Here is a 25129-nt window from a genome sequence, read left to right as displayed (position 1 = left end):
CTCTTTCTGCACTTCTCTTGCTTCTTTCTATGCCTCCGTTGCTTCCCTCAGCAATTCTCTTGCCTCTTGCTGCACTTCCCTTCCTTCTTTCTGTACCCCTCTTGCCTCTTTCTTTACCTTTCTTGCCTCTTTGTGCAGCTCTCCTACCTCTTTCTTTACCCCTCTTCATTCTTTCTGCAACTATCTTGCCTCTGTCTGCACACACGTTCCCTCTTTCTGCACCCCCTTTGCCTGTTTCTGCAACTCTCTTGCCTCTTTCTGCAGCTCTCTTGCCACCTTCTGCATCTCACTCGCCTCTTTCTGCACTTCTGTTGCCTCTTTCTGCACCTCTCGTGTTTCTTTCTGCACCCCTGTTGTCTCTTTCTGCACCCCAGTGTCAATTTCTGCACTTTTATACCCTCTTTCTGCACCTCTCTTGCTTCTTTCTGTATTTCTCTTGCTTCTTTCTACACCTCTTTTGCTTTTTTATCCACCCTTCTTCCCTTTTTTTGCATCCCTCTTGCCTCTTTCTGCTGTTCTCTTGCCATTTCTGCACCTCCCCTGCCTCTTTCTGCACCTCATTTGCCTCTTTCTGTACCCCTCTTCCCTATTTCTCCACCTCTCTTGCGTCTTTCTGTACTTCTCTTTCTTCTTCCTGCACAGCTCTTGCTTTTTTCTGTACCACTCTTGCAAATGTATGTATCTCTCTTACCTCTTTCTGCATCCCTGTTCCCTCTTTCTGTACCTTTCTTGTCTGTTTCTACACCTCTCTTGCCTCTTTTGGCACCTCTGCTGCTTCTTTCTTCACTTCTCTTGACTCTTTCTACACCCCTCTAGTATCTTTAAGCACCTCTGTTTGTTCTTTCTGCACGTCTCATGCTTCTTTATGCACCCCTCTTGCCTCTGTCTGTACCCCTTTTGCTTCTTTATGCACCTCTCCTGCCTCTTCCTGTACCTCTCGTTGTTTTCTGCAGTTCTCTTGCCTCTTTCTGCACTACTCTGACTTAGAGGTAGCTTTAATCCCCCTGCCCTATTATGTACTAGGGCCTTACAGAGGAGGCCATGCCAATCACAGGAGTACCCCAGCCAATAGTGTCCCCTAGTGAAAGTAGGTGTTTTCACTGTATTCTAAGTGTCTTTCAACCTAGCACTGGCTCCGGGCCTAGTTAGTCAGAATCAGTTACCACCAGTTAGCAAAAAGTTGGGCCACAAGATGACTTTACAACAAGGCCTCTTTCGGTACCTCTGTTGGTTCTTTCTGCATATCAATTGCTTCTTTCTGCACCTCTCTTCGTCTTTCTGGACTTTGGTTGCCTCTCTCTGCATTTCTCTTGCTTCTTTCTGCGCCTTTCTTCCTCTTTCTGCACATGTCTTACCTCTGTAGTCATAGCTAGAAATTAGCGTTTAAAAATCCTTTGAAATTCACTGAATAAACCATAGGTTTCAGGGACATTATAGTTAGAAATTAGCATTTAAAAAACCTTTGAAATTCACTGAAAAAAACATAGGTTTCAGGTTATGTTATAGTTAGAAATTAGCATTTAAAAACTTTTGAAAGTCACTGAAAAAACCACAGGTTTAAGGGACTTTATAGTTCGTTGGACATTTCACTCATTCAAAACCAGAGAAATTTAGCATTTGTCATTTGAGATGTCATTAGTGATGTCACTGACCATGTCATGAGTGATGTAATATGTGATGTTATCAGCAGTGCATTGCAGGGGCGCAAGTTATAGTTACCTCAACTAAGTGTAACAGCCACATTTCTCTGGTTTTGTACGAGTGAAATGTCCAACTAACTATAACACCCCTGAAACCTGTAGTTTTTTCAGTGAATTTCAAAGGTCTTTTAAATGCTTATTTCTAACTATAACGTCCCTGAAACCTATGGATATGTATATATATATATCAGTAGAATCTACAGTGAATCAACTATTCACACATCTTTGGGCAGTCACACACCCCCACCGAACCACCCACACATTCACTCTCCCATACAAATACTTAGTTAACTAATCAATAACTAATATAGACTTTCACATAGCTAGTAACCAACTGGAGAACCAGTTTACACAACAACCGACACTATCCACTATATTTAGTGAGACACTATAAATTGTTAAAGTAAACAGTCAATTACACTGCTACTAAATCCTCCATCCAAATATTTATTTGTATATATCCACTCATTCTTCAATGCAAATTGCATATATATAATGTATATTTAAATAACGAAGCAAACCACATTCACTGGATGATGTCATCAGTGATGTCATCAGTGATGTCATTTGAGATGTCATCAGTGATGTCACTGACCATGTCATGAATGATGTAATATGTGACATCTTCAGCAGTGGATTGTGGGTGCGCGAAATATAGTTAGTACAACTAACTATATAGGAGCAATTTCAATGGTTTTGTATGAGTGAAATGTCCAGCTAACTATAACACCCCTAAAACTTATAGTTTTTTTGAGTGAATTTCAAAGGTTTTTTAAATGCTCATTCCCAACTATATAAGGCTTGAAACCTATGTTTTTTTCAGTGAATTTGAAAGGTTTTTTAAATGCTAATTCCTAACTTTTTTTTTTATAAATCTTTTCATTAGTTTCAAAACAAAGAAAGTAATAGACATATCAGGTGCCATACATTCAGACATAATAATAAGGCGAACAGATGTAGATACAGGATAGATACTAAGCAGTGAAGAAATGGCTGAGACGCCTACGCCAATGTATGAGAAACAGGATGTGCCACTGTGCAATATACGATTCACATTAAGCGCAAGCTCTCAGAGTCTGCCCACCCAAAAAATCAGGATATAGAGGAAGCATGAGCACCAGATACTGGAATACCAACAAAGTCAGGATGTTCCACCAACTATACTTATAAAAGGAAAGTGAAAGAGAGCGTGAAGAAGAAGCAACCATAAAAATAAAAAAGAAGTCAAAACAATAAACTCATCCCCCCACCCTGCACCCCTGCATATGGCTATCGCCTAACCCCAACTAGCAGTGTGCCTGTCACCCCAACTAACTAAATACTAAAAGTAGAAAATGGAGGAGGGCATCTTCGTACATGCCCCCGGTCTCCGCTCCTCCCGCCAAAGCCTAGAATCCCCAGACTAAGGTCTCAAAATCTATTAAGCTGCAAATACGTAACGCAACAGGGGAAACTCCAAACACCGCCCAACCTCCCGAACGCATCATGGTTGCAAACCCCGTGTCCAGTAATACCCGATGGCAAACTCAATCACACAGTCTCATCCTTGACCCTTCCGATCAAACATGTGAGCCCCTTCCGGACAAACTGTCGCTTCCGCAGGATAGTCAATGCATGAAAAAGCAGTAGCAAAGTTCAAACCGAGACGAAGCAGAGAGATGAAAGTGTTGAGAACTCCGCTAAGTCCAAAGACTCCCCACACCGTCATGGATTCCCAAGGTTGTTTCGTCCGCCATCTTAGCGGTGCCGATGTATAGGGGAGTGACACAGTTTCAAACCAACAACAGTTCCCATCAAAAGTCTCCGGAGAGGGAGCATCAAGTAGTCCTTCGATAGTCGGAAACGATCGTAGGCCTGACAATCCAATTGCGGCATCAAGCTTGCTCTCAGCACCCAAACCACTGGTCAGAGGCTCAAACGCCATCCATAGTACGGGGTCTGCTTCCTCCATCGAAGTGGCCGTCTTGGGTATCTCGAGTCATTTTGTTTCTTGTAGTGGACCAGGGTCCGGTCCCATCCGCCCAGTTCCAGACAAAAACACAATCATTTTATGGATGTGGGCTTCAACGCAAACATGAAGTGGCCCTATGGCTGCCAACACAGTTCGTAGTGACGGGTCACTCTCAGTCCGCTCCACAACATCTCGCTCAGTTTCGGTCATATTCGCGTCCCCAGAGAGCCCGGTCTCCCCGGGTAGAATAGGTGGATGCGGAACGGATGACTTCAGAGGGGGACTTATTGTTGGGGACAATAACAATCCGAACTCAGCCACTGCAGGTGGAGATCCCAACCCAGCGAACACCGGCGGGGCCCTAACCGGGCCACCGGGCCAGGGACCCCCGTCCACCGCTCCAATTATGCGTCGTCACCCCTCATTCAATATTCACCAATTCAGCCAACCATTGTTAACTTCGGTCCAAGAAAATTTTCTCACCTCTGTAGACCGGACCCTGTCACACAACTACAGCCAATGTTGTTCAACTGAAACCCGGCTGGGCCAGTACTCGAGACCCCGGCTTCCAGGCTAGTCTAGGCCGCAAACTGCCACACAACGTATCTTTATCTACCAAACTGGTAGAAATCTCGGGATTGCACCGTTAAGTCCAGTCCGGTTCATACACACGGAGGCAGGGCGCAGAAACAGGATAAATAACAGGATCTTCTGGCAGGAGTTCGAGGTCGGCGGAGCCGGGAGCTTACACGGCCATCTTGTTTCCTGGCGTAGCTCCTCCCCCATTCCTAACTTTTTTAAATGCTAATTCCTAACTATAATGCCTGAAACCTATGGTTTTTTCAGTGAATATATATATATATATATATATATATATATATATATATATATATATATATATATATATATATATATTATACTCCAGTAAAGAAGAAAACATAGAACTATTATCAAGTGCATGCTTCAGATCTGGGAAAGCAGTGGAGAAACTTCTGCTTATATCCTGATACTTGTAAATTTTGTGGGTTGGTGCCGTGGTTACATACAACACAGTCACGAATAAGAGCATACTCTCACCACATTAAATATCATTTTTGAGCTTTGTGTGGGGTTGCCACCTCTAAACAGGAATTTGTTCATGTACTAGAATTGCTTCTTTAGAAGCAAATAGCCCTCAATAGCACAACGGTCACCATGCATGTTTTGTTGGAACTCGAAGACAACTATTGGTAGTGACAGCCACGTCTTTCTTTTGACTGATAGCGTTATGAGGAGCTAATGATTCGACAAAATCTTTAACACATTTTTAACAAATGCAAAAATGTGAAAAGCAATGTGTTGGTAAACATATAATGTCTTTGTGTATTTCAAAACTCTGCCAGTCCCCACTCGATGTGAATGATCTTGCATCATCTCTTTATCGTCCCATAAATGTGTGACGCTCCTTTGATCTTCAACTAGGTTTGTACTAACTAATATATACATCCATTTTTCAGAAGACCTACAAGAAGGACACCACAACCATAAGCATCTGACATGACAGTAGCTTGTGCTACAGGTATAAACGATTGGAGGTGAAAAGGCTTGATTTCGGGAAAAAATGTTTTGTGAACCCAGACTAGGTGAGATTTGCAATGTATGTTTGAGGTGTCAGATCAGATGCCTGTCCAAACAGAAGCCCAGGAAGCAATTACATTACACAAAATCATATGTATGTTTATAGGCATGAGGAGATTAAGTGTTTTGCCCAGAATCATGGGATGTTGAGCCAACGAAGAGAATAGAACCTGGGTCCCCAGTTCCACAGTTGGGTGCTCTGGTCGTAATGCCACGTCATGGGTAGTGGGAGGGAGAGAGGCAGGAAGAAGCCACTTGAAAGCTTGGCTCGTTCTGGGCTCGAGGTTGCAACAGGACCTTGAGTTGACCCAGAGCCAGTCTTCAGGATCGAGCTTTCAGTGGCTCGCCTACCTCTAGTGTTTCCTTTACATGGATGTCTTTACTGTTGATGTGTCTTTACCTATATTTGTAAGCATGCCTTAAAAATACATGTCACACAAGATCGATATGCCTACAAATACATATATGTGTTGACATCACATTCCAGCATCTGCATGCCTATCCCCAGGCTTGGCTGCAAAAAGACTGTGGCTAGGGGGCTGAGTGGAGTTCTCACTTTGTGGCAGTGGTATGTACAACCGCCAGAGGCACTGATGCTCAAGGTGATAAAGTAATGAACGTTTGAAAAATAGGTGGAAAGGTAATGTGCAGATGTGACGCGCTTAGTCAGTTATGTATGTATTTAGAGGTACTTGTATACCACAGTCCTAGCTTAGGAACAACAGAGTATTGCAGGGAGTGTCAGGAGCTCAGGGGACGTGTAAGAATGTTTACTGAGAGGAAGTGGGAACCCAGCTGCTGAGGGGATAATGGTCTGTGAAGACAGCAGTTGCTGGTAATAAGCACATGTAAGAGCAAAGCTCATCCCAGGAGGTTTGCCTTCATCAAACACATGCGACATAGGGCTGGTGAGGGCACAGATCGAGATGATGCATTTCACTTGCAGAAGCACCCTTGCCTCATCAACGTCTTCAGAATATATATATTAAATAAAATAAATAATAAATAAGCAAATTAAAAACTCAGGGGCATGCACAAGAGTTCCTGCTCACTGGTTGCAGAGCAGGTGGGCAGGCCAGCGCCTTTGCACTCTACTAAGACTCTGTCTGCACTATCTTCCCAGACTATGCCGCCTCAGTCTCTGCCTGCTCTGCCGCCTCAGTCTCTGCCTGCTCTGCCGTCTCAGACTCTGTATGCTCTGCTGCCTCAGACTCTGCCTGCTCTGCCAACTCAGACTCTGCCTGCTCTGCCGTCCCATACTCTGCCTGCTCTGCGCTCTCAGACTCTGCCTGCTCTGCCTTCTCAGACTCTGCCTACTCTGCCGCCTCAGACTCTGCCTGCTCTGCCAGCTCAGACTCTGACTGCTCAGACTCTGACTGCTCTGCCGTCTCATACTCTGCCTGCTCTGCCGTCTCAGACTCTGCCTGCTCTGCCGCCTCATACTCTGCCTGCTCTGCCCTCTCAGACTCTGCCTGCTCTGCCATCTAAGAGTCTGCCTGCTCTGCTGTCTCAGACTCTACCTGCTCTGCCCTTCAGACTCTACCAGCCCAGACTTTGCCTGCTCTGCTGTCTCATACTCTGCCTGCTCTGCCGTCTCAGGCTCTGCCATCTCAGACTCTGCATCCTCTGCCGTCTCATACTCTGCTGGCTCTGCCGCCTCAGAGTCTGCCTGCTCTGCTGTCTCAGACTCTGCCTGCTCTGCCCCTCAGACTCTGCCTGCTCTGCCAGCTCAGACTCTGCCTGCTCTGCCAGCTCAGACTTTGCCTGCTCTGCCAGCTCAGACTTTGCCTGCTCTGCCAGCTTAGACTTTGTCTGCTCTGCTGGCTCATACTCTGCCTGCTCTGCTATCTCATACTCTGCCATCCTCTGCCTTCTCATACTCTGCCTGCTCTGCTGCCTCAAACTCTGCTTGCTCTGCCGGCTCAGACTCTGCCTGCTCTGCCATTACTTTCTTCACTGCCTTTCCACACAGTTTCCACCTCCTAAGCTTAAGCTTCACATAAATAGAAAGGGACTGTTCTCTTTCCCCATCCACTGGACCACTGAGTAGGAGCCAAGGGAGCAGTCTAAGGGCTGATTCAGACGCAGCAAGCTAGTTATGGCAGGAAGCGGCATATGAAATGTATATAGACATTGGGACCTATTCACAAAGGTGAACTTAGACGAAAGTCTAACTTTATGACTTTCGGTATTCACAAAGGCCATTTACGAGTAGGAAAGCTAGACATTTGTCTCAGTTAAACGTAAATTTTGGTACTAAGTTAAACTGGTTCCTAAGGACTTTTGGTCTTACTTAAACCTAAGACCGAAATGTAAGTTTAACTGAGACAAAAGTCAAACTTTACTACTCGTAAATGCCCTTTGTGAATATCAAAAATCGTAAAGATAGACTTTCATCTCAGTTTGGTATGTGAGTCGGGCCCTACGTTTCTATGCCATTCTGGGCATTTTCGTCTAGGACACATCTATCATGCACAACAATAATCTGTTGTCAATGAACTATAAAATGGCATCAATCCTTTTCTCATTGAGATATGTGCTCAGTCAGAAGGATCTGAATTTCTAACCTTCAAGCAAGGAGCACTTCAATATATTAACTTGTCCAATTTTAAGCAATAATCACTGAAGTGCAGACGTTGGAGGAGTTGATATAATGTTTTATTTTGAAAAGATAGAAAACATGAGGGGTTTAATTGCAATTACTTTATTTTCCACTAAAATGGAAGACTATATTTATTTGTTGTACAATCAGACAAGTGACTGGAAGGCTATAAGGTGTTCTGGAAAAACGAAGGAGGGTGAATTTCGTAGTCACACTTAGGTTGACACTTAAAGGAAAGGTTTTGGGAAAATGAAAACTCTTCAAGTGAGCATGACGAGTGGTTACATTACATCAGATTATAAATGGTTGCATAGACTTATTAAAATGTCTAAAAAGAGACACCATTTTGTGCAGTTGTGTCGACATCTGACAATGGGAAATGGGGTTGTCCTGAGTTAAAAAAGGGTGAACTATTAGCCCTTGATGACCATCTAGTCCCTTCACTTTAAGCACAGCCGAGATCTTAAAAACATTTATTGATTGTTGTTCATTTTACACAGCTTATTCTAGTTAGAAGGGAGTAGGCTCTTGTTGAGTCGGAAGCTGGTAGAATTGAAATTATGGATCTGGAATTTGCTGGCATTTGCCTGGTGCCAGATATCCTAAAATAGGATTTGGAAAAAGTGGTTGCAATTTGCGTACTGACATTTTGCAAATCCTAAACTATTTTGCAAGCCTGCCTGTGTAATAATAGGTCAGTACACAAAATGCTGAATCAAAGTGGTTCACAATTAGACCTCCCTTGTGAATATTAATGAGGTAGGTTGCAAGTTGTGACAGACAACAAATTCTATGGTATCACAGGGATGGTGGCCGACTGGGGTCAGCAGACCGCCTGGTCTTTGATTGTTTTTAAATAAAACAATCTCTCTTTTGAAAAAATGCAGCCTGTTTTTCTTTAAGGAAAACAAGATGTGTTTAAAGACAAAAAATGAAACGTTTTTAACACTGTTTCTTAAAAGTAGGCTTTGGTACCTTGCACCACTGCCTACTCCCCCAAAATTCATTTGTATTTTTTACCATTCACCAAGGGAAAGGATTCGGAAAGGATTCGGAAAGGGATCTGTAATGGACCCCTCCTATTTGCAGACAGGTTATCATTACCTTTCAGTATTTCACAATAGTCGACACCTTTATTAGTGTCCTCAGAAATCATACTGCCATAGCATCACTTTGAGTATCTGGGCGGCAAGAGGTGCGATCGGTCGCTGCAGCGGTTTGATTTCTGAGAACACTAATTATGGTGTTGACGATGGAGTCACAATAGACAACACTGACTAACTTAACAAGATCAGCAGTAACTGTATGGATTCGAAGTACTTCAGTGACTGGTTTCACAACAGGTGAAATAGAAAGAAGATGTGTTTTTTGCCTGGTGAATAATCCCGATTGCCCTGTTGTGAATGAAACGCATTGGCTGTCTTGTGTTATCACGAATTAAAATAAAAAACGATTTGGATCATACACAATTTGGAACTGGGCTCGAATATAAATGGATTTCATTCTTTTTTGTTGCACCACCTTATGTATATTTTGGATTTTGTTTGAACTTCTAGTCACATCTTGGGAGTGGCAGTTGCTTTGATAGGGTGCGTGCCTTATAATTACACCAGTTAATGGTTTGAGACAAATGTATATTGGGTGGCTCGCTGCTCTACTGTGTTCAATTTTTAGGATGTAGGCAAAGCGTCGGCTTCGAGCCTCGCAAAGTGAGAGATGGGTTTGGGAATGGAGGCAATGAGTCCTCGGTGATGCAATGTCCTCGATCCTCGAAGCACCAGCGATATGTCATCGATGAAAATGTGCCAGTTCCAATCGACGCACCTGCATTAATGAGTAGATTTTAGCTGGTGAAGCCCTTTATACCCACTTTCAAGGTTCAGGAACTGGATTGGCACCAATTGGCAGGGCAAGACTCTCAGATGGCAAAGTCCAGGTGCTGTAGCAAGGTGAGTTGAACGTCTTTTATGTCCCTGAAATGTTATCAGGAGGCATGCCTGGAAGCCCTTGGGGTCTCTCTGGTTCTGGGTTGGAGAGATGCAGGTCCAGTCATTCTTATTCCCAGGCAAGGAGTGCAGCAGGCAGCAGGTCGGCGCAGCACAGCATGAGTCCAGCAGAGTGGCAGTCCTTTCAGCAGCACCGCAGTCCTTCTTCATGACAAAGTATCCACAGGTCCAGAAATGTGCTGAGTTGATGGTGTAAGAAGTTCAGTACTTATACCAAGTTGTGCCTTTGAAGTAGGGGAGACTTCAAAGTGATGCCTTTGATGTGTAGAGAGTCCCTGCCCATACTGCCCTGGCACCAGCCTCACTACAGGGGAGCATGTAGCCCTTTGTTTGAAGACAGGACACAGCCTATTCAGGTGTGAGTGTCAGCTCCTCTCTACCATCCTGCCCAGATTGGCCCATCAGAATGTGGATGGCCAATAAGACACACCTAAGCTTCCTTTGTGTGTGGCTGTGTAGAGGGATTGCACAAAGCCCAGGTGTCACCCAATCCAGATGTGTATTCAGATACAGGCAGCAGGCACCAAATGGCTAAAGTAGGAAAATGCCAACTTTCTAAAAGTGCCATTTTCGCAATTACAATTTAAAATCCGAATTCACCATAAGTTGTGATTTTAAATTGTGATACCAGAGACATCAAACCTGGGAGTTCCATCTCTTCCCAATTGAATATTACACTTATAAAATGTACTAAGGTAACCCCAGTGTTGTCCTATGAGAGTGACAGAACTTGGAGTAGGGAAAAACAAATGTAAGCGTGTATTACTACCAAGAGATATAAAACTTAAAAGTAAATGTCCTACTTTTTAAATACACTGCACCATGATGCCCCTGGACTATCCAGGGCCTAGCTTAGGGGTGACTTGTCTGAATTAAAAAGGATGGTTTGGGCCTTGCAAGTGGGTTAACTTGCCAGGTCGACATGGCAGTTTAAAACTGCACACACAGGCTCTGCATTGGCAGGCCTGATGTTTAAAGGACTATTTAAGTTGTTTGCACATTAAGTACAGCAAGACAACTGGTAGCATCTAATTTACAGGCCCTGGGCACAGTTTGTGCACTTTGCTAGGTACTTATAAGTTAATATAATTATGCCAATTGTGGATCAGTCAATCATACCATGTTTAGGTAGAGAGTATATGCAATTTAGCACTGGTTAGAAATTGTAAGGTGCTCAGAGTCCTAATGCAAAAAAAACATGAATTCAGCTTAAATGGGAGGAGGAAGGCAAAAAGAAGGAAGGTGCCCCTTTCTGTACAAAAACAATCCTGCCTGTATTGGTGCTACGCAGCAATTTGTGCGCCAACGCAAGTGAAAAGGACAGGAATGAACCATATTCCATAAATACTGTGTATTCCTGCCCTTTCAAATTGGCGTAGGGCAGTGCTGCAAGAAGACTTGCGGCGCTGCCCTACGCCAATTCCTCATAAATGAGGCTCTTTGTTTTTAGCTACACTTTGAGTACGCCCCCACGCTCACTGACCTTTGGTTTATTAAGCACTGTTTAATAACATTTCCCCACAGTAAAAATTATTTGCTGTGGGAATTGGGGGTCTTTATGGTTGTTGATAGTTGTTGATGATGAGGAGTATCAGGTTCTAGAAATATTTGTCAGAAGGGGGTCATTACGCCTAAAAAAGTTTGACAAGGAGGTCTCGGCATCCAAAAGTTTGAAGACCTCTGGCCTAGGGTATTGTTACTTATCAGGTGCGATAAACAAAAGGATTCTGACAAACTCAGAATCAGGGCCCTAGTAGTACAAAACCTTTGATGAACTGCACCTATTGATCTAACGGTATGCAAACACTACCAATCACAACCTCCCTGTCCATTTCCCAGCCTTCTGTAACATCAGAGACTCTATGGTGTATTTAGCACAGTCAGCCACAGACGTGCAATGCAAAGGATCTGGCGGCTTCCCATGGTCTGTGTGGGCGAGCCTCCTCTGCACAGCCTGTTCTTCATCATGACACTGCCTAGCCAAGTGCCCCAGAAGATGCTGCTCTCTGTACATCTGCTGCCGAAATCTCTGCTCCCAGAAGGGATTGTAATGCATTCTGGATAATCACCTCCTGACTTTTCTAAAAGCGCTATTTAATTGCATTTTTCATTTTCACTTCCTCACTTTTCTTAAAGGCTTTTCCTGCAAAATAAAATTGCACTTCACTGCAAAATATTGAAGCATACTTAATGTTAGTTTAGTTAAATGGGAAAACTCTCTGAATTAACAGTTGACTAAGGCAAACATTTCTGTAAAACAAAAATGATGTTTGAGATCACATATAAGTGGGTGCGGAGAACTGTAATACACAACTCTTCACGTCAAATTCACAGCGAGAACCTGCTGCCTCCTTAAACTATAGATATTAATGTTGAAGGGTCTTGAACGCGCTGGTACATCCCCTAGAGGTTTTGGTTGATGATATATATATATATGTGGGCAGTGAGGATTTCATCTCCTTTCCTTTTCCCACGTTAGCTGACGAAAATCCCAAAGGCAAAAATGAGTATTAGAATCTCTGCTGGCCTTTCTCCCCAGTCTGCCACCCTTTTTACCCAGATGCTGCAGTAACGTCATTAGCAATACAGGCAGATTCACCACTTTGAAAATGTGACCTTCGTGGCAGGTGTAGTTTTCTGAACTTGCTGGGGTGATCGATGGAGGTATTCACATAAGCGCTACTCTCTCCCATTCTAGGAGCTGTGCCTGTCACGGTGTCCGATCACACTTTAAACTCATCAAATGGTGGTGTCGACGTTAACGGGGGTCTCACTTTTTCACCGTAGTGAGGATCAACAACTTGAACATGTTTATGGAAACCACTTTGTGGTCCATTAAAAGTGCCCCATTACCTTAGAGAAGAGATGCTGTGGTCGGAGGTATCAACACCTTGTCCTGTCTCTCTGAGAGATAACAGGGATAATAAATGGTTTCCCCTGGAATAGGAATAATATGCGGAACCTGGTATACCAGGAGGACCAGTTCAGAATGTTCTCCACTCCCCCAGGGCACATAGCCGTCCTAAGATCTCAGACCCTCACCACCTGCTCCACGCAGTTGGCAAATGTTGTGGGGGCTTTTTCTGTCGCCTGTGGGGGGCTGGAGTGAGGCACGAGGCCGCAACAGGGCAGGTTTCTTTTTATTTCTGCTCAGGGGGGTTCCTCTACTCCTCCCAGGTGAGGGATGCGCATGGGCAGGGGACAGGTACCACGAATGCCCTCACCCCCTGCAGCTCTGCAGTGAAGTCCAGGCCGGAAGTTATTGGGTCTGGAATTTGCAGGTCAAAAGATTCCTGACCCAGAATCACCAGGCAATACACATCGGCATCCCCCCACATATACCGTTCCGGGCAACTCGTAATAGTGCCAATGTTTGTTCTGGAGAATGACCTTTTAAGTGTGTTCTAACATATCATCTTTAAATTCTGCTTATTATATGATCTTTGTTTAGTTATCGTTCCCCAGCTCCGTTGTTTGTCATTTTAAGTGTGAGTGAAAGAGACATCTCAAATATCATGTATAAATATATCGTTCTGCAATAAAAAGTCTTTCCACAGATAAAGTAGCTGTGTGGCCTACGTTTTGGGTACTGGCTAGGGTTATAACTATTTAGTTAAAGTTAATTTTACTGCCATGTAATTCTTCCAGACTATAATTGTGGTATCAGCTGAATAATATATCTTCACCTGAAAGGAATACGTTGAGTATAAAATGTCAAGTCAGACACCATACAAGATATATCCACTTGAGTCTGTGATGGAATAAAGCAAGTTTGTTATGTGTGGCACTTCTTGCTCTTTGACCCAAAGGAGAGGGGGTTTTCCTCATGAGGATTGCTCATTGACATGATCAGCATTATGCACATTTTTTTCTTTCGGCCTTTAGGAAATATCAAGTCCATTACATGCTTTGTAGTCACAAGATGAACCTTTTTTGGTAATACACTTCCTTTTATCTATCTTTTGTCTTAGTTGAACATTGAGCCCTTGCATACCGATTGTGGGCCAAAACGCAATTAATACCAGCAATTTTTACTGTGTCTGTTATGAAAAAGGGAGCTGCAAGCTAGCACATACGTTTCACAGATTGCTGATCAAATTGGGCAAAATCCATTCCAAAACAAAATAACAGGGCTTCCTCAAAACTGTAAAGAGACTCAAAAGATCCAGCTTTACTAAATCAGAAGAGACATTGAACCACATAATGGAAATTGTTGATATATTCAGGAAAAAGGTCAACCATGTCCCCTGGCCTACATACATATAAAGTTATAAGGATTGTCAAAGTGCAAATACCTCTCCCAGGGTTTCTCAAAGTGGGTAACAAACACTAGACCCTTGACTCCAACAGGAATCAATGGCATTCCAAGTAACAAAAGACCTGTCTACAAGCTGTGATATAGAATAATAACTATTCACCCATAAATGTCTATTGCTTTAACATCAGCTTTTCACAATAAATAAGTTTGGTCTTTTTTATAACTTTTCAATGTAAAAAGATCTAGTGATAGCCTTGATCATTGGCGTGTCACCATAAGCAACTCAGTCCTCCTGCATTGAGGATTGGTTTTTCAACAAGGCAGAAAGTGCAATACAAATGCTCTTCTGCGGTGGTAATACTCATCTGTCCAATCAAAGGCTACTTAAATGGAAATCAACATGTGGTCAGAGACAAGCCCGACACTTGGTAGTGATTCATAACGCTCTTTTTCTGTTGATGACATAACGTCTGGCGCCAGCAGCACTGTCAAGCCAGAGGACTCCAGCTTCCCCTGACTTTCATTCTGTGGCAAGCACAAGTAAAGAAACATTGGCAAAACCAATGTGGCCGGTTGCAAAAGCAAATAAAAGCTGGGCTGAATGATGGGTCTCGCCTGGTGCTCATACGTAGCAAGAGCGGCCCTGCAGAGCGTGATCGGATCTGCAGGACGAAAAGAAGGATCCCACCAGGAGTGCATAGAAGGCGAGCGGGCCCTGTTGAGAAAGAGAGAAGGAGTCTGAGGTTGGGAGTAACGCTGGAACAGTGGGGCGAATGAGAGTACTCCTAAGTTCTATTAGTTAGTGAGAGTGGTCCAGTAGAGCAGTAGAGGAAAAGCAGAGAGAGAAAGAGACTCTACCCAGGTTCCCAGGTTTTCACCTGGACAACGCAGCAGACCCAGAGAGAAACAACACAGAGAAAAAATGTCCCCCCCCCTACAGGCACAAATACATGTATTGCTCAAAGCGGAAAGAGAGGAACGGTGGGGAGAGACGAGGTCCATGCGCATGTGTGGAGTGTAATGAAAATGGAAGCAGTGGGGTTGTAGGAGAAGAGAATGCTAGGTGTGGATGGCAAGGGGGAGAGAAGGACAAGGTGGCAGAGGTGTGTAGGGAGAGAAAATAGTCCTTCCCTTGCACTGCAAAGCAAGGTCGGACATCATCAGTGGAAGGACAGATCATCCACTCAAAATATTGTGAGGGCATAATACTCCTAGGTGGGACAACCACAATAAGAAGAATAGCCATTGAATCAGGTCCAGGGACGTGACATAGACAGACAAGTAAGTCAGTCATGAGCAAGTGCTGACTCAAAAGAAGAGGTCTCTCAGCTGTCTGTAACTGAGGCCTAAAGCAAGCACTGGCAAAGCCCATAGATTTTGCCTCTCTGATGGATACTACTAACTTCAGATTCCTCACCTTGTTAATACCCCTAAGAACCAGGCTGGATCTGGAGATTTTTCTCACCAATTCCCTTGTGCATGGTAGGTGGTGTCATGGGCACTACCTTGATTCCATCCCACTCTGGAAGGGAAGTCGAAGTCACATATAGCTGCCACCCCGGCATGCTGACTTTGGTTCCATTCTTTCTACATCCTCCAACACGGGTTCAAAGTTTTCTGTTTCTTGACAGAACTAGCATTCTCATACAGTGAGCAAGGGACATGTCTAATCTCAAAACTACAAGCCTCAAACCCTGCAAGGGCTGTCATAAGCAGATGTCAGGGACAGACATGAACCAGGTATGTCTCTGCTGTTTGGGTTCCTCACATGATGTGTGACAATTATATGAGGATGTACCAGAAGGCCATTCCAGACCACGAGGCCAAGTTCTATGTTACAGAACACCGTCAAAGTGGATAAGGGCCCGTCTCGCTCGAAGTTGAGGATGCAGATGTGTTCTCACTCTCCGGGCCATCCGCCCATTCCAAGTTGCCAGGTAAGTTGAAGCTAAAGAGAAAACATAAGAGGTCTGAACATGACTCCCCATTCCTCCTTCCACTCTCATCAAGAGAAGTTACACAGATGTCAGGGTGCCTCCTGATTTCAGTCCCAGTCCCCCACAGCAAAATCAACCCCTCAGCTTATCCTGATCCAACTCGTATTCCTAGGTCCTTCAACAATGCCAAGACAGGTCATAGCCTTCAAGGAGGCCATGTTGCATATATTCAGGACCCTCCCAGTTCCATATGGCATGGCTATGGGCCCCAACAATTCAAGGAGGCCTCCAGTTGGACAACTACTGGCAGGTCAGTTCTTGATGCCATCTGTGCCTCTTGACTCCACTACGGACTGCACCACGGCACCAGGGCATACACCTGTATTGATGTATACCCTGTGGGCGAAATCCTAGCTGGTGTCCCATGCATTAACACAGACACCGGAGGAAGAACTGGCTGTCTTTTGGGATTTGAAAGCAAATCCACCACAACCTTGACCGGTGCCTATCCAACCCCATTCAGACTTGGATGGGCCATTGCAACTACCAACACGTTTTCAGACCCAGAGCCCCATGATGGTGAAGACAGGGATGACCATTCCCAACTTTATGAAAAGGAGAATTTATTTCTGGGCCTGCAAGATGCCAGTGGGCTAGGTACATCCTCTGACTCTTACATGAACTCTCCACCATGCCCTTCCTCAGAGGAGTCATCATCTTTTGCCGTGGTTATCAGAGGTGCTCTGGAAGTCCTCGACCTCAAACTGCCATCGGTGGAAGTAAAAACGAATGTGCTTATAGAAGTTCTGTCTTTTACAGCCAGGATAGACTTCTTCAGAGGCACTTTTTCAGTTAAAAAAAAGCCTTCTAATAGAACTGGGATTCCTGGATGGCTGAGGTATGCACCCAAGCCAGGCAGGAACCATTACTCTAGTCAGGGTAAGCTAGATACACACTAAAAGATAACCTGTGCTCATCCTCTGGTAGCTTGGTATAGAGCAGTCAGATATTTTTCTAAAGAGGCCATGTGTAGAAACAATGAATGCACCACAAAAAGACTCCACGCAGGATTAGAAAAATAGAGAGCAAGACCAAAATGACAAAATTTCAATCAGTAGAAATCAAGATGTGAATTTGAGAAAGTACATTGGATGGAGCAAAGTGTTGATCTTTTCCACGCAGTCGGGTTGCTGCATCATCATCAAGCTGTGCTGAAGTTAAGGGAATGCATCAACATCGAACCGCGCAGAGCGTCATCGTCGGGCTGCGCAAGCAGTGGAACTGCTGTCGTTCAACAGCCTCTGTGTCAGCGTTGAGGGGCGATGCATCGGTTCTGACTGATGCAATGATGAAGATTTGTAGCATAACAACTGCAAAACCTACCTCTGAGGCCCAGAACCTGGAAAGGGTAACCCAAGCAAGGGTAGGACTCACAGAAGGCAGAGTCCAGCAGTACTGGCAGAATTATAGGAAATCTTTAGTGTACTTGAAACTTCAGAAAACAGGAGGCAAGCCAGCAAGCCCTAGGAGATCACTTGGAGGAAAGGCTCTTCTTTAGCAGAGTCAGGGAGCAGCAGGCAGCAGGGCAACAAGTAGAAAATCAGTCTTTCCAGAAAAGCAGCCTATTTGAGTCCTTTAAGCAGCAGAGCAGTCCTTCTGGCAGAGGTTCAGTTCTCGATCCAGAAGTGCCAGATTTTAAAGGTCAGAATCCCTGTTTGTTTACCCAAAAGTGCCTTTGATGTAGGGGGTGACGTCAAAACAGCTCTCTGAAGTGCATAAGGATCCCTTTCAACCCAGTCCTGTCTGCCAAGGTGCCTGCTGGGGGTAAATCAGTGCTTTGTGTTTAGACAGGAAACTACTTTTTGAAGTGCAAGTGTCAGCCCCTCCCATTCTTCCCTGCCCAGGTAGACATATCAGAATGCAGATGAGTTCCTGGAATGCAGATGAGCTCCACTTTCCTGTGTTTGTGGCTGTCTAGGGGGAATGCACAAAGTACAGTTGTCACCCTCCCCAGTCATGTATTTGAGACAGGCTGTTAGGCACAAAGAGCAGCAAGTACAACAAAATGTCCTCTTTCTAAAAGTTCCCATTCCAAACATATGAAACATGAAAAAACAACTCCTCTATGATCATGAATTACAGCTTAAAAGCGTATTAAAGAGTTCCCAATACTGTCCTATGAGAGGGATAGGCCACAGCGCAGTGAAAAATGAGCTAGGCTGTATTACTAGGACATGCAAAACATACAAGTACATGTCCTGCCTTTTATTAACATGACACCCTTCCTTAAGGGTAAAGGGTTCTTATTTTAGGGGTGACTTATATGTAATAGTAGGGGAATGTAAGGCTAGGCAAGTAGTTTTAAATGCCAAGTCGAAGTGGCAGTAAAACAACACACACAGGCACTGCAGTGGCAGGTCTTAGGCAGATTTGAAGATTTTATACCACTTTACAAGGGACTTACCACTACATCAAATATGCTAATCGGGTATACACCAACGTCATCATGTTTAGGGGAGAAGCACATGCACTTTAGCAGTGGTTAGCAGTGGTAAAGTGGTCGGAGTCCCAAGGACAACAAAAATAATCAGCAAACAATGAGAGGCAAAAGGCAAAAAGTCTGGGGAAAGACCACCCTAAAGATGACAGGTCTAACACCCTCATAGATCCTTTAGTGGCCAAATGGCATCACTGAAGGACATGCCATTTAATGGTACCCCTTATTTTGGGGAGAAAGATGATTCAGTTTGTTGTGCGTTACCAGACGTAGCTGAGTTGTCTTTCATGTATTACTTTATTAACTTCTTTTAATCACTTCAAAGAAAGCGGAGGCACAGCTCGCTCCCCTGGCTTTTCAGTGCCCGTGCAGCAGTTTCCCTAACAGTACCATCCTTCTCGAGGCTCAGAAGGGACATCCAGCAGAGGCAGTACCAAAGCCTGCCCCCGCAACAACAAGTGATAAAAGAAGGATGGCAGCCTTTATCCTATTTTAAACTTTCTCCCTCTGAGCTTCTTCCTCAAAAAGGACAAGTTAAAGTTTCTCACCTCTGCCCATGTTTTTCTGCATTGGAGCCAGGTGACTAGATGACGGTGTTGATTTTAAAGGACTCTTATTTCCACATGCCCAGCCTGCAGTCCCGCAGATGTTACCTGTGAATGGCCAGAAATATCTTCAGTTCTCTGCACTGCACTTCAACCTCACCAGTGCCCCTCAGGTGTTCATAAAAGGGATGGTTGTGTACGCTGCACATCTTGGAGGTTGAGATACCAGTGCTCCCCTCAGCCAGTCGTGGACTACCTCTCAATTATAGCAAACCACACGATATATTTGGGATTTTTGATCAACATGCCTAAGTCACACTTGACTGCTTCACAGTGGCTCCCCTTCATCTGAGTTATTCTGTATACAGTGCATTTTTTAGCCTTCCCTCCACCTCAAATAGTCTGGGAAATTCAGGCTATGATCCCATATTTTAACCTTTGGCCTGGGTCTCAGTGAGAGTGGTTCTGAGACTTCTTAGTCTCTTTTATCATGCTATTGGATGGCGCTAGGTGGCACACACGGGTTCTGGCTAGTGTTTTGAGGTCTTAGTGGGATCAGCATAAAACAACCTATTGCATTCCATCCAGGTGTCAGTAGAGACTGCAACCGATATGCACTGGTGAGTGCTACAGTGCAATTGGACCGGTGCCAGACCCATTCTTCCTGCCCCACCCAGATCTGACTTCATGACGAATGCATTGTTGTTGGTGGAGGGTGCCACCTAGTAAAGGGGTACCTAGGATAGTGGAGATCAGAGGACTCTGCTCTCTGGTGAAGACCTGGCTCCACATCAATTTGTTGGAACTGCAGGTGATTTGCATGACACCATAAACCTTCCTACACCTATCAAGGGGGAAATAGAATAGGCCCTCATGGACAACAACACAGCCATGTGGTACTGAAACTAGTAGGGCAGGTTGGAGTCTTGGGTCCTGTACCAGGAGGCTTTATGGATCTGGAACCGGCTGAGTCATTGAGGCATTTCCCTGTTTGCGCACCATTTAGCAGGGTCTTTAAACACCAGGGAAGACAAACTCAGTTAGCATTGCCTAGTGGATCACGAATGGCACTTACATTCAAAGTTGGTGCAGGGCTTATGTCAACAGTGGGGAGAACCGTGGCTCCATGTTTATGCCACTGCTGAAAACGTTCAGTGCCCAATCTTTTGTGCGTTGGAGTTCCCATGGTGGTTCTCCCAGAGGAACTCCTTTCGACTGGAAGGGAGTTCAGGACTCCTGTACACCTTTCTGCCTCTACCTCTCCAGCCCAAAGTTCTGAAGAAATACAGGAATGACTGGGCCCAAGTCATCTTAGTGGCGCCACACTGGGCCAGGAGAATGTGATTCCTGGAACGCCTGGTCATGTCCTCCCATCCAGCTGCCACTTCGGGAAGATCTCTGTCACGGCGACCAGGGCAGAGACCTCCATCTTAGCCTATTCAATAGTTGACTGCTTTTGATCTCCCTCCTGAGGTAGCAGATATCATTTTGGCAGCTAGTTGTCCATCCACCAAAACCATCAATGCTGGAATGTGGGAAAGGTTCACTTAGTGTACTTCTTGGCACATTTAATCTTCACCAGCCTAATTATCCAATGCATTGTTGTTCATTCTTTCTCTGGCATAGCAAGAATTTACTGTGACTACTGTTAAAGATTATTAGTTGGCCATTTTGGCTTTTCTGTGGTTATCTGATGAACCATCGTTATTCAAATCACCTGTTCTGATGTGCTTTTTGAAGGGGCTAACCCACCTGTTTCCACCTAAACCATTTGTGATGACACAGTTGATCCTTAATTTTGTTCCTAAGGTTCTTTATGCATTTGAGCTGATGCATTGCTGCATCTGCACAGTTTAACACTGGAAACAGTTATCCTTATAGCGATAATGTTAGCTCATTGAGTGAGTGAGTTCAAGCCCTGTCTGTCCAGCAACCATATAACACTACCTTCCCAAACAAACTGGTGCTCAGGACCACAGTGGTATTGCGACCAAATGTTGTGGGGCAGTATCAAGACAGACAGTCTTCAAGACCCTTCCAGCTATGTTTGATTCACATCCCCCATCTAAAGAGGAAGGGAGGCTACATCACTTGGATCCTAAAAGAGGCTTAAGTGTCTATGGTGATAGTACCACAGACCACTGGAAGGACAATCAGCTCTTTGTGAGGTTCCCATGAGTAAAGAACAGTTAAACAGTGCAGAAAAAATGGAGTGTGCACTGCATAAAGATAGACTACGCACTGGCTAAGAAGCAGCCTCCAGAGGGCCTGTGCGTTAACTTCACGAGGGCCAAGGCTACCACCACGCTACATATGTGTCAGTGCACATGTTTGTAAAGCACTACTACCTTAGCTAAAAGGCCAAGAAGTAATGAAGCACTGATAGCTATGTCCGGGGGGAAGGGAGACTGCCTATTTGGGTCTGCAGGACTTTTTGGTCTCAGCAATTCTACAGACCCACTGCCCAGGAGGGTACTGCTTTGGTGTCTATTCACAAGGCAAAGAAACTGCAATTCGAAGTATCCATCAGAAAAAAAAGTTACTTACCTTTGGTAATACTCTTACAGGTGGATACTCTATCTCACCACAAATTCCTCACAGACGCACCCACCTCCCTGTTTTGTTGAATGGACGGTTTTTCTACTTGAATAGATCCCACACTGCTTACTCTGATCAGTATTAAATCAAGGGTCAATAAAAAGACAGATGCCCCTATATGTGTCTCAAGTGTCACTTCCAGCACAGTATGGAGTCGAAGCAAATCTGCACAGCCCCACCTAACAGTGTGCAAGAGAATTGCTCAGAAAAATCTCCAGATCCATGTGATGCCTGTGGGTATTCAAAAGGTGACAAACATACTACTAGATAGAGGAGCCACCGGAAAGAGCGTTACCCAAGGTAAGTAGCTTGCCCTCTTGTTCTTCTGACTTTGCCAGTGCTTTTTGCTGATGCTATACAGTATTGTCAAAAAAGAAAAAATTGTGAAAACACAAATGTGCACATGTGAGCAAACACATCATGATGCTGCTGGTCTGTTGGCGTATGCATAGGTGGTGTCACATTCCTTCATCTATGGAATAGCACAGGTGGCATTTCATTTATTTTTTTCTATTTACCATTTCAAAATGCAAGATGCCACATGGATCAATAAATTATATATCTATAAAAGACTTGCACAAAATATATTTTTTAGAACCGGAGTAGCCAAACAGCTAAGAGCTCTTGCTAGGTCCTCCAGAAGAATGTTTTAAGGACTGCAAGAGGTGGGGAGCAATGGTGAAAGGGTATGGGGGGAGCCAGTGTGGGGAAAGCAGTGGAGGAGCAAATGAGGAGCTTGATAGCAAGGGGTGGGGAAATAATTTTAAAAGCAGCAGGGTAGATTAAGCAAAGGTTGGGGTGTAGGGAGAAAGGAACAATATTGAGCACATGGAATGGAGGGCCGGTTTTGGAGGGAAGCTGTGCAACATGAAAAGAAAACTGGGTGCATAGAGGAACATATGACATATACTCCTGTGGAATCCTGATATCAAAAGAAACAAGCATTTGCAGAGCCAATAGGTCTGAATTCAACTGTGTCTTTTATATGCCAATAATGAATGCATTATTAATGTAATAAAAGAAGGAGACTGAGGCCCAGATGCAGGTAAAATAGATTTACCGAATTTTAATTACCGAATTCTACCGATTCGGTAATTAAAAATCGGTACATCTTAGGGGTGGATATGTAGGAACATCCAGATGTTCCTTTTACCGAATCGGTAAATATCTGTATTTACCGATTCGGTAAATACCGACCGGTAATGCCCCATTCATTCCTATGGGCTTTGAAGCCCATAGGTATGAATGGGGCATTACCGGTCGGTATTTACCGAATCGGTAAATACAGATTTTGACAAGGGTGCAGGGGGTGTCACTTTGACACCCTCTAGCACCCCCAAAAAAGATTCGGGGGCCATGTGGCAGGCATACCTGCCCTAAGGGCAGGTCTGCCTGTCATATGGCACAGGTGTGCATGCACACATGTGCATGCACACCGGAATCGGTATTTTACCATGAAGTTGGATTTCATGGTAAAATACCGATTCTGTAAGGCTTGTGGAACTCAGAAGAATCCCACCTACATCTCATTGTTACCGAATCGGTAAAAATACCGATTCGGTATTTTACAGAATCGGTAAATTTACCGATCGGTAAATTTACCGAATCTGTAAAATATGTGGCCCTACATACCATTTTGTGAATCTCGGTCGGTAACGGCCGAAAATACCGATTTTCGGCCGTTACCGACCGACCTACATCCGGCCCCGAATGTATGTTTTAGATTTCCCATGTAATAGTGCTTGCACCATCTTGGCATACTTACTTTATACAATTTATACTCCATACTTTTAGACTGGGGCTTCAGGACAGCTGTCTTCCTCTTTGATCGGGTTTCGGCAGCCTTTCCGTGCTGGCCTTTCCGACACAGAAAGGCTGTTGGAACTTGACAGCTGGCTGGAGTTTGAACCTTGGTCTGGAGATAAGGAAGTAATCATCTGAGTGTCATCTGCAAAGGAGACATGTTTAAGCCACAATATTGTGCAATACCTGCCAGTGGATACACATACATATTAAAAAGTGTAGGGCTCAAAGAAAAGCCTGTTCAGGTCACAAACTATCCCAAGACTCATTTCAGCTGCATTGGAGGACAAAGAATCAGTCTTTTACTTTGGGGTAGAAGAGGTAGTTTATTTGATTAACGGTACAGCTCCAATGAGAAGATGTTAACTACAGTGAGCTATAAAATCAGCATGCAGTTATCTGAAGAACTTATGCGACTTGGAAAATTCTGCAAGCAACTACAGAGGGTCTGGCGAAAAACTGTAAAGCTGAGGATAGAAAGAAGCATGCAGTGGCAATTAGTAATTATGTGAAATACTTCTTTTGGTATTCACAGAATGAACTTACTACTTTTGGTATTCACAGAATGAACTTACTCATTTCGACATTCACAGAAGTTAGGACTCCTAACTTTAGGACTCCTAAATGCCTTCTGTAAATACCGAAAGTCCTAAAATTACGATTTGTCTCAATTTAGTAGTAGTAAAGTTAGGACTAGTTACTTTAGGATGCCTAAATGCCTTCTGTGAATACCGAAAGTCTTAAAATTAGGGATTTTTCTCAATTTAGTAGTAGTAAAGTTAGGACTCCTAACTTTACTAATACTAAATTGAGAAAAATCCTAATTTTAAGACTTTTGGTATTCACAGAAGGCATTTAGGAGTCCTAAAGTTAGTAGTCCTAACTTTACTACTACTAAATTGAGAAAAATTGTAATTTTAGGACTTTCGGTATTCACAGAAGGCATTTAGGAGTCCTAAAGTTAGGAGTCCTAACTTTACTACTACTAAATTGAGAAAAATCCTAATTTTAAAGCTTTCAGTATTCACAGAAGGCATTTAGGAGTCCTAAAGTTAGTAGTCCTAACTTTACTACTACTAAATTGAGAAAATCGTAATTTTAGGACTTTCGGTATTCACAGAAGGCATTTAGGAGTCCTAAAGTTAGGAGTCCTAACTTTACTACTATTAAATTGAGAAAAACCCTAATTTTAAGACTTTCGGTATTCACAGAAGGCATTTAGGAGTCCTAAAGTTAGTAGTCCTAACTTTACTACTACTAAATTGAGAAAAATCGTAATTTTAGGACTTTCGGTATTCACAGAAGGCATTAAGGAGTCCTAAAGTTAGGAGTCCTAACTTTACTACTACTAAATTGAGAAAAATCCTAATTTTAAGACTTTCGGTATTCACAGAAGGCATTTAGGAGTCCTAAAGTTAGGAGTCCTAACTTCTGTGAATACCGAAATGAATAAGTTCATTCTGTGAATACCAAAAGTAGTAAGTGCATTCTGTGAATGCCAAAAGTAGTAAGTTCATTCTGTGAATACCAAAAGTAGTAAGTGCAATCTGTGAATACCAAAACAGTAGTAAGTCTAGGATTGAGTCTTAAGTTAATTCTGTGAATCGGGCCCCCT

The sequence above is a fragment of the Lissotriton vulgaris genome, chromosome 6 (assembly GCF_964263255.1).
Source record: "Lissotriton vulgaris chromosome 6, aLisVul1.2, whole genome shotgun sequence".
Classification (NCBI taxonomy): Eukaryota; Metazoa; Chordata; class Amphibia; order Caudata; family Salamandridae; genus Lissotriton; species Lissotriton vulgaris.
This window is presented reverse-complemented; position numbering follows the sequence as displayed.